Source organism: Alligator mississippiensis, chromosome 3 (assembly GCF_030867095.1).
Source record: "Alligator mississippiensis isolate rAllMis1 chromosome 3, rAllMis1, whole genome shotgun sequence".
NCBI lineage: Eukaryota > Metazoa > Chordata > Crocodylia > Alligatoridae > Alligator > Alligator mississippiensis.
The window spans coordinates 133,832,263-133,844,356 of record NC_081826.1 but is presented as its reverse complement, the minus strand read 5'-3'; the positions used below and the strand labels follow the sequence as shown (position 1 = coordinate 133,844,356).

General features: G+C 41.7%; 1 long non-coding RNA gene across 1 annotated transcript in view; it reads right to left on the bottom strand.

The window, feature by feature from the left end:
• Positions 1–10,151, bottom strand: part of LOC132249392 (uncharacterized) — a 60,588-nt gene extending 50,437 nt beyond the window's left edge. The window contains exon 1 of the long non-coding RNA XR_009460870.1: positions 9,957–10,151. This is a non-coding gene — a long non-coding RNA (uncharacterized LOC132249392). The remainder of the gene's footprint in view (positions 1–9,956) is intronic.
• Between the last annotated feature and the right edge of the window lie 1,943 nt (positions 10,152–12,094).

Genomic DNA, 12,094 nt, shown 5'->3' with positions numbered 1-12,094 from the left:
TGTAACCTCTAGAAGCTCCCGGCCCCCTTGGATGCCTTTATCCTTCAGTCTGTCTTGCCATGCTTATTAACACCTTCAGTCTGGTAAAATCTGTCTTTTTGAAATCTAGCAGCCTAGTTTTACTGAATTCATGCTTTCCCCATCCCACAGACTGGAATTCTATTATATCATAATCACTTCCTCCCAAGTTGCCCATTGTCTTCACACCCTTCACTAACCTTTCCCTATTGGTCAGGACAAGATCCAAGACAGATGATCCCCTAGTTGTGACCTCAAACTTCTGGAAAAGAAATTTGTTCTCCACAATATTTAGAAACTGCCTTGACATTTTATGTTTGGCTCTGTTGTTCTTCTGGCAAATGACCAACAAATTGAGGTCTCCCATCAGTACCATTTCATAACTTTTGGGTATGTTTCTAAACTGTTTGAAGAGTACCACTTCCACCTCCACTTCCTGATCTGGTGGCCTATAATAAATGCCACCATTATATCGGTGCTGCATCCTTCATCTTTTTTCTTCACTGAAATGCATTCTGCTTTGTTGTCTTCTTCCTCCTGAACCAGGGAACAAGTGTATGTGTTTTTGACATACAAGACAACATAGCCACCTTTCCTCCCAAACCTATCCTTCTGAAGCAGAGTATAACCTAAATGTTAGATTCCTCCTTATTCTGTTGGATCATAGATTTTAACCACAAGTAAACAGGATATTTTGCTTTCAGAACATCATTTCCAATTCCCTGTGGCTCTGTTAATTCCAATAGCAGGTGGTAGAAACAACCTGAGATCAAAAGAGCATAAGAACACAATGGCTGTGCTCTGCTGCACTGCCTCATGCAGGCTGAATGGATCTCCATGGAGAGCTGGCAATGGCGGTTGATAGTTTGTCAATATATAATTTACATCTTCAATTCAATTTTAAAAAGACAATTCAGAAATAAAGAAATAACTGCCAACTCTCGTTTACTAATGATCACAATGTTAGACCTTAATGCTAATAATACATCGTACAGGAGAAAAGATGGGACAATGAAATGAATGAAATGACATGAAAACCATGTCATTTTAAATTACTTCCTTTTAAGCAGAACCATGTCATGCTATCTGTAACATATCAGGCCATATGATGGTGAATTATCAGCTAATATTGTTAGGATGCATATGGTTCAATGGTAACCAATGGGAAAGCTTTCATTAACTGCAGTGAATAGATTTGGCCCTTAAACTTGGCAGGTTAGCACACAGCAAAGTGTATCTGTTACATAATCCATCTTGCTACATAATCTTGATCAAGGATTAAACTGGTGGCCCTTGTACAAGGAAGTCTGGGGAAGAGGTTGAGAAAATAATGAGCCACATTCTTCACTGCAGTAAACTGACAATGGACATGCATCAATTTGCAAAAGCAGATAATTTGACCCAATCTCTGTCCAAGACATGAGGAGAGAGCACATCCCAATGGGGCTTTTTTCCAGCTTTCCCTGCACAATTTTGATAGACACTGTAACCATGGATCCATCACTTTAACCACTCATCCATCTAACCATAGATCCATCAGCCTATATCCCGACCCTAACTTCTCTTTGGGTTTGCACAAAAGCTCCCCATCTCTTCTATGTCCCCTGCATCAAGCCCTTTAAAAAAGGGTTCGGGGAGGAGGATTCAGGACTGAGGTGCATAAGGTCATACCAGCTGCTTTGCAAATGAGTTTATTTAAATTGGAATGAAGATACAGAGACAGCATCCATCCTTAGTTCCATGTATACAACACCACTGAAATTAACTATGTTACTTATATGCCACATGGAAAAATTTGGCCCAGGGTACTCAAAGGCACATTTCACATATAAAAAGGTTATGCTACATTAGGAATAATGCATGAGATAATTTGTTTATTCGCCCAGGAAGCGTATAGAAGCAATAAATGTGTAGATTATTCTCGGGTTGTTTTTTCATGTCATTATCAGATTCAACAACTGTATACAAAAAAGTACACAGTCCTCCACTTTATAAAAGCACAGTTTGCTCAAACAATTGTAAAATATTCAGTATTCTTAAGATTAAATATCTGAATATTGCTTCTGAAGGAACAGCTGTCAGCTTAAATCTAAAGTCTAGTTTGTTTACTGGCTGTATTTTATATCTGTTAGAAAATGACACCAAATGGCAATAAAATCATTGTAAGTATTCTACTGGGGAATATAAATGCCCTTTGGTTACAGTGTACATATCTTTATACATAATTCCAGTATATTTTCCCTAGAATTATGTTAAATATGTAAAAAGCCTTTTCTCATAAAGGTAAAAATGCTAGATGTTTCCAAGCTGTAATTTAGCATTAGTGTCAAGATTGCTTCAGAAAATAAGCTACGGTTACTGTTTCATTCTTTTTAAGTGTCACTCAGCATACCATATCTGATCTTGTATTCAAAATAAACTTATGTGATTTTATTCACTTTTCCAGAAGTGCAAGAGAGTTTAAACATAATTTATAGCATATGGATGGATGTAAATAGCTTAAACTAAATAATTGGTTAGTTACCTAAACTGTCTTATCCTATTACTTCTAGGTATATTTCAAGTAATTAGGGAAAATACATCTCTTTTATCCCGAATGTTTAAATTGGATGGATCCTTGACATTTGTTTAGGTTTATTTGATAGATAAAATCATACTATAAAAAAGATTCTCTACAATGTTGGGGTTTACTAGGCCTATAATAAGAAACTGATATTTTGCTGAGTTAAAGTGACTTATCTTTGCCCTTTTAATAAGAAATCAACTCCAGTCAGCAGAAGTCAAAATAAAAATCACTGAGTTGGTGTTATCACAGTATAGACTGCAAACACTTATCACCAGCATTAACTTTTTTTGTGCATGGATTCCAAATACATTTAAAATGCTAAAACTTAATAATTTTCCATACATTAAAATAACAAAAGATTAATGAATGAGGAAAGGCATGAAAAATGATTTATTTTTGGAAAGTCATTCCATGGGTAGCTAGCATCTAAATTGAGTACTATAAAGCAGAAATATATTATAGGTAAAAATGGAAATGGGTTTTATTGCAAGTGAATTCTTTGAGTTTTACAACGCTTCTGATAAAAGGATTGCACTTACAAGTTTAACCTCTATAATTTTTATGCTGTGCATTTAAAAAAAACTTTTTACTTAACATTTGTGAGGCAATTTATTCATGTCACCTTGTACTTAATGTGCCTTTTTAAACAGTTATTTTTGCATGGTTTTCATAAAGCTTATAAAACTACTTTTCATGATGGACATGAAATTTCTAGACATGGGAAAAATGTATTTAAATGGAACAACACATCTAGAATAATGCAAGTTGTCTAAACAATTTATTACACACACATTTATTCTGGACTAGCACAAATCCTGATTCAACAAAACACTTAAGCAAATAGTTCTATTAAACTGAAGAAGGCTTAGGAACTTGCTTAAAGTACACACTTAAGTGCTTTGTTGAACTGAGGTTGGGGACAATAGTGCTCCTACTGAAGTGAAAAAGAGCAAGATTCGTTTGATAATATAATGAAATCATTACAAGTAGCTAAGAACTTTCTAATAAGACTATGCAAAATCACTTTCAAATAGGCCAAGTCATTCTGTCAGATATGCAAACGTAACTGCAGCTGAAAACATTGGGAAGAGAATATGTGTATCTATTTGAGGACAGAATTTGGCTTGGTAAATTAAATACATCATCCCATGACTGAGCTTAGATCAGTATATGTGATAATTAATATTAATTAAGACTCAATGTTAACTGAGTCATGAAGTCTGGGGAAAATACAACTACATGAGGATTTTTATTTTGTTATATTCAGAATTACTTGATTCTAAACAAAAGACTAATACCAATGAACAAATACGTTATGGTATTTACATTTCCACCTATGTTGGTTTGAGGCAGATAAAATTGGCCTAGCTCTCAAGTAGAAGTTTTTCCTTAGTTCTTTACTGTGTTCAGACATTGGCCAAGAGAAGTATCACAGTACAACATGTTGGCTGCTGACAGATGTGAAAAAAACAAAACAAAACAGCACTTTATCGGAAGAGGAAGCAAGTTAGTTCGACCCAGCTCTCCAGCATCTGTATAAATCAGGAGCTTCAGCAGGGCTTTTAGGCACTTTTATCTAACAGCTGATTCAATCAGCTGTTAGATAAAAGCACCAACAAGTCCCTCTGAATTGTACAGTCTATACAGAGGTTGAGTGAGCTGAGTCAATCTAACAAAATGCTTCTTCTTGGCATGTGCTGCGCTTAGTGTTGGAGCACGCTGAGCTTAAAGGAAAGTGCTGGGTTTTTTTTTCATGTCCAAGCAGCTGTTAAGCGATAATGAGCATTCCTGATATGCAGAGTCAGGCCCTTTGTCATTTAAACAGCTTGCTGGAAAATTGTTCTTATTAGAAAGATGCTTGTGCATCTGAAGATAGAGGGGAGTGTTGCCTATATTGAAGATATGGCATATATACAAAAGTGTGTATACCTGCATGTGTATATATATATGCACACACATACATACCTCTCTGTCTATACAGGCAGTCCTTGACTTATGACTTGTCGGGTGGCGATGAATATCTCTTACGATATTTACAAATTGACACCCCATTTTGATGTTCTGACATGGGTTTCATCTTTACAACAGTCGATACTGTGTGCACCTGGTAAGTGGTGGAAGGGGAGAGGGGAGGGAAGGGAAGGAACATGGGGGCACAGATCAACAACCCCTCCGGACTGGGGCTGGGGCTGGGCCAAGCATCACCCAGCTGGGGCCAGGCTGGGCAGGTGTGGGAAGAACAGGGTGCTGACTTCCGCTGCTATGCACTGCTCATCTGGCAGCTCAACCAGTGTTTCCTGTCTCTGCTCCCGCTGGTGGTTTGGGAGGGCATGGGGGGTGGGGGGGTGCCTCCGGATCTGCATGGGGTGAGATGGGCTGGGCTGGGGCTGCACTGGACTGTGCTCTGGGTGGGTGGCGGGGGCTACGGCAACTTTTTGGGTAGCTTCAGCCCCCCTGCTCCACTACCTGCCCCACCCTGAACCAGGGGCACATGCCCTCACCATGCCTTCAAAGCTGCGGCTCATCTGGGGGGCACGGGGAGGGAGGGGTGCAGCTCCCACTGCTGTGCACCACTTGTCTGGAGGCAGCTCAGTGGCTCCACCCCATGTCCGTCCCACCCTGGCTGGGTGAGTGGCAGGAGAGTATAGGGGAGGTGTGCCCCTGGATCAAGGTGGGGCAGGCGGCGGATTAGGAGTTATGGGGGGCTGTAGCCACCCAAAAATTCACTGTAGCCCCTTCCACCTGCCTGCAGCCCTGGCGCAGCCCGCCCCACCCCACAGAGATCCGAGGGCACATGCCCTGCCCACCCCCCATGCCCTCCTGAACCAGCAAAAAGAGCAGTGGCAGGAACCACTGGTTGAGTCACCAGATGAGCACCATGCTATGGTGAGAGCCAATGCCCCCCCCCCACACACACCTGCCAAGCCCCAGCTGGGCAGCTCTTGATCCAGTCCCAGTCCCCCCATCACTGAAGGGGGCATTGATCTGGCCCCCAGCCCTTTGCTTCCCTCTCCCCTACCCTGGGCTGGGATGGGCTGGGCTGTCTGCACCAGAAAGCAGGGCTGGCTCTGTCCCTCTGCTCCCTAGCTGGAGCAGTGAAAGCTGGCTGACAAGAGGGCAGGGGGGAAAGCCTGGCTGGGAGTTCAACCCAGTCTACAGGAAAGGGTACCCCCCCTCCCCCAGGCAAACCCTGGCTGGGGTTTGGGGCCAGGAGGGGAGGTTAAACACCCCTTCCCCCATTCAAATTTACTGCTGACTGTGACTGTGGAGTACATATCCCAGAGGCACCTGGAAGCAGGAAGAGGAAGTGATGAGCAACTCTGCAGAGTCCTGCTGATGTAATTCTGGATTGCAAATCCCAGCAACCTCAGGGGAAGTCTGAAGAGGAAGTGAACACACAGCCAGAGAGCCATGCTCTAGTGTCCCCCCAGCTTCTGGCCTGAGCCTCTATAGGTATGTGGCTGCATTTCCTGAATCAAAAGTAAATGTCTGTTCACTTCTGTTTCAGTTTAATATGTGCAGGTTAGAGTAACCTGCAAAGACTGAATCGATTGAGCCTTGGGCTTTTTTACCATCTGTACTTAGCTGTTGAGAGCATTGTGGGCCACCCCTTTTGGCAAGCATGCCACATATTATCTCTGCACCCTCTCCAAGTGCCACTCAGGTCCCCTTCCCCTGCCCAATCTGCTGTTCTACTTTCTTCCCTGTGCTCCCTGCCTGATTTGCAGTATGTGGGGCAGTGGGTGGGTGTGTGGAGGCAGGGGAAGCAATCAGTCTCTTGCAAGCTGGAACTCTGCCAGCCTGCAAGGGAAAAGCCACAGTTTCCCACATTTTTCTCCTTTAAAGGAGAATCCCTTTTTAAAGTTTATTCACTGCCCTTTTATATGTTCTTGCAACCCACTTTTGGGTCATGACCCATGGGTTGAGAAATGCTGGTTTAGAGCTCTCACTAGCTGGGTGAAACGTGACCTCCTTTCCTAGCTCTCCAGCTTTTGTTTCCTAACTTCACCAGGTGGTAAGAGGACTGGAAATTGGCTATGCCCCTGAATAGCTAGCCACACCTGCTATGACTGAGAACTGCCATAAGATAGGTCAGCCAAGCAGAACATCTTAATGGTCGGTGGAAGCACTGGGGTTACCTTCTGGATTTCAGGAAAAGATTTCTGCAGCTATGATTAATCCCTTAGTTTAAAATAATCATCATGTTTCAATACATGTCTCGAGGGGTTCTCTACTCAAAGGATCTTCTCAGACTCTGCTCTAGAATTTTCCTTACCTTGGATGAGTGTGCAAAAGAAGAGAAAAGGTACAAACCACTCCACAGAATATGATGTCTTTGTACAAGAGTCAGATGCCATTGCATCTGAAGTTATATTTATTTGTGTCTCTACAGGAAAGCTAGCCTTTCCAAAGGAGACAAGGATGAAAGGAGGCTTTGTGGCAGAAGAAGGAAGAGGTCAGCGCTGCCCATCTATGCAAGCAAATAAATCCCAACCTTAACTGAGGTAAGAAGGGAGATTTTCCAGCTGCCACTGCTCCTCTAATGGAGAAAGGAAGACTATGATCATTAAGAGAAACTGGCTGTCACTCCTGAGGAGGAAAAGGGAGCCTACATCTTTGCTTCCTGCTGTCACTGCTGTTACAGGGACAATCTGGGAATGGAGAGCCTATTTAACAGGGGAGACTAAGAGCTTATCTACACCATGTCAGAAGTGACACTGGGAAGGATGAGAGTGAGCATGGTCTCTGGTAGGTGAGATACTGGGTGCTGACGGCAAAAACAGAACAACTTCACTAGTGAACTCCTGGTTCTGGAGTGTATAAGCAGATTTGGGGGGTGAGGTATGTTCAGTCCTATCCCCCCTGGGACTTGCCATTGATGCAAAATAGATGTACCCTCAAAGAATTGAGATTAGTGGTTTGGCAAAATGAAGTCTGACATGAAATGAAGAGGGGACATGATATTTATTTGCTCCCATCGGGGAAGTAAACATCAGAGAAGGAAAGTAGCTATTTAAATGATGGGCAAGATAGGCATAAGAATAAATATGTATAAAGTATCCAGGAATAAATTCAAGCTGGAAAACAGGAGATTTCTAACCATTTGAGTGAGATTCCAAAAAAATACCTTTTGGTGGGAATAGTAGGAAGAAAAAACTTTAACTCGTTTCAAGAGACTGAGTTTGAAAAATGTATTAAAACATAATAAAACACATACCGTACTATGCTTCCTGCTATAGCAAGGGACTAAATGCAGTGTCCCAGGAAGTTCATTCCAGTCCCTATACTCTGAAAAGCTATAGGACATAGTAGAAAATGGGAGCATATACATGTTGCCCTATGGCGACGTAGCAATCACATGGGTCTACATGAGATTGCCACTTTGCCAGCTATGTCACCATAGTGGCACACTCCCTTGGTATAGTGCACCACTACAGTGACATAGCAGCGAATTCTAACCATGTGCTACACACATGGCACAGTAACCACCTGTACTGCGCCATGCTTTAGGAAGTACTAAAGCATGGTACCATAGCAATGTCACCATACAGCGACATGTAGACGTGCCCAATGAGATATTTTCTACAGGGACTTTAAAGAATTTGGGGCCAGTGGTTGCAGTGGGGGGAGGTGGGTGAGGAAGGAGGAAAGGAAAGGCACAGACAGTGAGAGTTCTTTGTATGCCCCTGAATGCCTGTGTAGGGCTTGCTACGATTTGATCTACAGTTTCAAAATTTTACAAATTTATAGAGGATTTCTAACTTGGGGACTGAAGAAAAAAAAGCACTGTGGCCTTTAAAATTTAAAAATGAAAAGAATTTCCTTTGTCAGCTACCTCTAAGGTCTGGATATAAGTGCAATTATATTTATTATTTATTAAGGGATTTTTTTAAATAGTATTTTAGATGTGTAGATATAAAACCTGTAGAGTAAGCTTAGACACTTTAAACTGGAGATGTGGCCCTACTGACAATACTGGTCTTAGCCATGCTATTGATAAGAAGGAATTGTAAGTTCATGGATTTGTGTAGGGATCTGTACCCTTAAGGAGCATTGCCATGTGTCAATTAGAGACAGTTATGCTAGGACATGGCTCATGTTATTAAATGCTGATCAGTTAAAGTTCAGGAACTGAATGAAGCAGGTCCCTGTCAGGCTAGGCTCTGAGAGACTGTTGAACAATACACCTGGGAAGGGAAAACTGCATTATATAGGAAATCATGTTCTCACATTCCTCTTATTAATATAAAAAGAGATTAGTGAATTCATGCACTGCATTCAGATTGCTTATTGTATTTGAACCCCCTTAATTTCATATCCTTGTTGATCTTCAGTGAAACTGCACACCTGAAGGGCTGAGAAACAGTTCTAAAAGCATATCTAGCAGTGGTATGAGAAGCAAGAATGTGAATCAGGCTACTATAGAGTTAGACCACTGACCTCCAAAAGTGGAGATAGGGAAAGTGCACTCTAATAAAAAAAATCCAGCCAAAGATTTGTACAGAGAACCTCTGTTATCTAGCACACACCGACATGGATCTGGCTTTGTAAATTTCTTCATTTAAATCATCAAGTTCGACATTATGTAGACTACATTCATTCTCTTGTTTTCTTTGGCTGGCTGCAAGATCTTTTTGCCTAAAGACTGGCTGGCTGCAAGATCTTTTTGCCTGGGACAGAATTACACTTCCTTTAGCTTTCATTTTCTTTAAAACCCAAAACATTAAAATAAAATATGTTAATGCAGAAAACATCCTTCAACTAGAGATCAGAGGAGTAGATTTGAAAGTGGGAGAGATCTCCTTCAAATAGAGATCAAAAGAGATCATTTGAAACAGTGATTTTTCCCATTTTGTAAAGTTCCTTCTCAGTCAAGACTCCTGAACTGAGTAGCTCCAGACCTTGCAGCTTAGTCTCATTTATACTACTTTAAATGGAGAGCAGACTCTCCATGGCAACATTCTCATTTCTTAGACGGGTAGGTAAGGCAGCATTCCTTCCCTCTTTAATTTGCCCTATATTTCAGTTTCTGAGTTCTTTTAAAGATCTTTTTATTGACTGTTGTATGACGTAACCCATCTAGAGAAAGTCTATGCCAAGTACAATATTTATTCTCTTATTGAGTTATAATTATTGCTTGAGATACCTACATTGTGAATGACACTAATGCACCTAGTACCCACAATTTTTTTCTGTATGTATATGAAGTCTATAAGCCCATGTAGTTTGCATGTAAACATGTAATAAAACACTATTAAAATTTCTCACTGTTTTGTGAGGGCACAGGCTGAACGCATTTCCTTGTTTCGATCCTGACTTATTATATGTTTGTTTCTGTAAATTCTATATGTAACCAAGTATTTGGACCTACCTCTACAATAGCCCCATCCGACAGCCTGAGGAAATGTCTGTAGAGCTCCTGGAAGCCACTGAGGTGAACAGTGAAGATAGAAACATAAACTGTGGTATCTCTTGGGGTAGCTCTGGATTTGAAGATTTCATCCTGGTGCTGGAGGTCACAGCTAGAGACACCAGATTTGCTGACATAGTCCTTCCAGATGTAATCATACACTGCCACCTAGTGAGACAGAACCCCCCACCACCCCCCCAAAAAGCACCCCCCCCCCCAAGAAATATATTTAATTAACTTCTGGAAAAAGCTTAACCGATTTTAAAATGATTTTACAATAAATCTACGAAGTCTGTGCCATATGCAGTACTTGCACACAGTTCTACTACATATTTTTATGACAGAGATCTAAATAGAGAGGATAGACAAATCCCTGGTGTGTATTCCATAAAGTTAATTCTGCACAGATGAAGCTATAATTGACTACCATATTAACCAAAAGTAGGGAGATCAAGCAGGGGAGGTTAAACAATAAAATGGCAATGCTGATTAAAAAAATGCTTAGTGAGAGTTTTGTGAATGAGTATTTGTATTTCTCTGTCTTTAAGAACCCTTTTCTCATTTACTCACTAGCACTTTCAGTCTGTGATCCCTGTATAGCATTAATGTAACCTTGTGCTGCCAACTGAATAGTAGATGAGGCAGAGGGAGGACGGTGTGTGTTGTTACAGAGCAAGGTTATTGACATAGTTACATATTTTCTTGTTGTGGCTATAAACATATTTGCTTGGGTAGACTCTGTGCTTTCTAGTCTGAGCCAAAATTCCCACAACCATTTTCATGTCATTTCTGCTAACAGGCTGTACAAAATTCAGGAACACAGCTGGAACACAAAATGCAGTTTAAGAGTCTCTTACCTTTAACCAAAACTGATGTTGAGCAATATTATTTTTATAGTACTTTTCAAAAAGGATTTTTTTAACCCTTTACTTCTGCAGAGACATTTCAGTGGTTTTTTCCTGTGTGATGCCTAGAGTTGTATGCCTTGAGCCTTGTCTGCACTTGAAAAGGTTTGCATTTTATCTCAGCATAGTATATTGGCTAACTCTCCTAGTGGAGATGTAGCCAGTACTGTCAAAAGCTTTCTTTGGTATGAGGTATAAGTCAGATTCCATTACCTGAATGAAGTATGCTGTACTGGTAAAAGGATGTTTTTTGCTTGTACAACTGCAACTATGCTGGGACTTATGTTAAGAGAGCTAGAAGGATGACTTTTTTTCAGCCCTCATGTTCCTAACCAGTGTAGCTAGGCTGACAGGGTTTTTTAATGGTAGACCAGCTTTACATTTCAGGTAGCTTGTAAGCAGAACTGCAACTTCTTGCACATTTTGCTTCTTTACATAGCAAAAAGGAGTCACCAAATCTTAAAAAGGTCCCAAAATCGCAATAAGTAAATTGTCTCCGAAACTAGGAAACATTTGAGTGGGCATCAGATAGCAGAATGAAGAAACTCATTTCTTTCTTGTTTTTTTGTTTTTTTAAATCCATGCTGATTCATCTGTTTTTACACACTGGGCGCATCTACATGTTCATTAGTGCGCCTTTGCTACTGTGCATTACGTTTACTACCTCTAATATGAGGTACTCGATAAAGGCACAGTAGCTGCACTAATGTGCAAAGACAAACTTGTTTTTGGTGATGCTTAATGCTCAGTCCACGCCTTTCATGCAGCAACTGGATGCTATCCTCAAGCCCCAGGCCACAGCCATGTGGTGTACTGTAGTATGGGTGACCTGCCTGAGCCTCTGCCATGGCTTGGCCCATGTGGTGATGTGTCCCTGGGAGAGGGCCCCTTGGCCAGCCAGCAGCCCATTTTGCTAAGCTCTCCACCCTCAGTGTCCTCCAGCAGCTCTGGGAGCCCAGGCCAGAGTCTGCCCTGCCAGCTCCATGGCCTGAGCCTTGGCCACAAGGCCCAGCCAGCCATGTCATTGCCAGCTGCCCCTAGCACTAACTCCTCCCCAGACTGGGCCCCTGCCCAGGCAGCCACGTGCTGCATCCCTCTGACCCAGGACATGGCTGGGAGCTGCACTCCATCACTGCCAGCAGGGACCAACCTGAGCTTCTAGGCACACCAGCCCCACCCACGTGGTGAACCCAA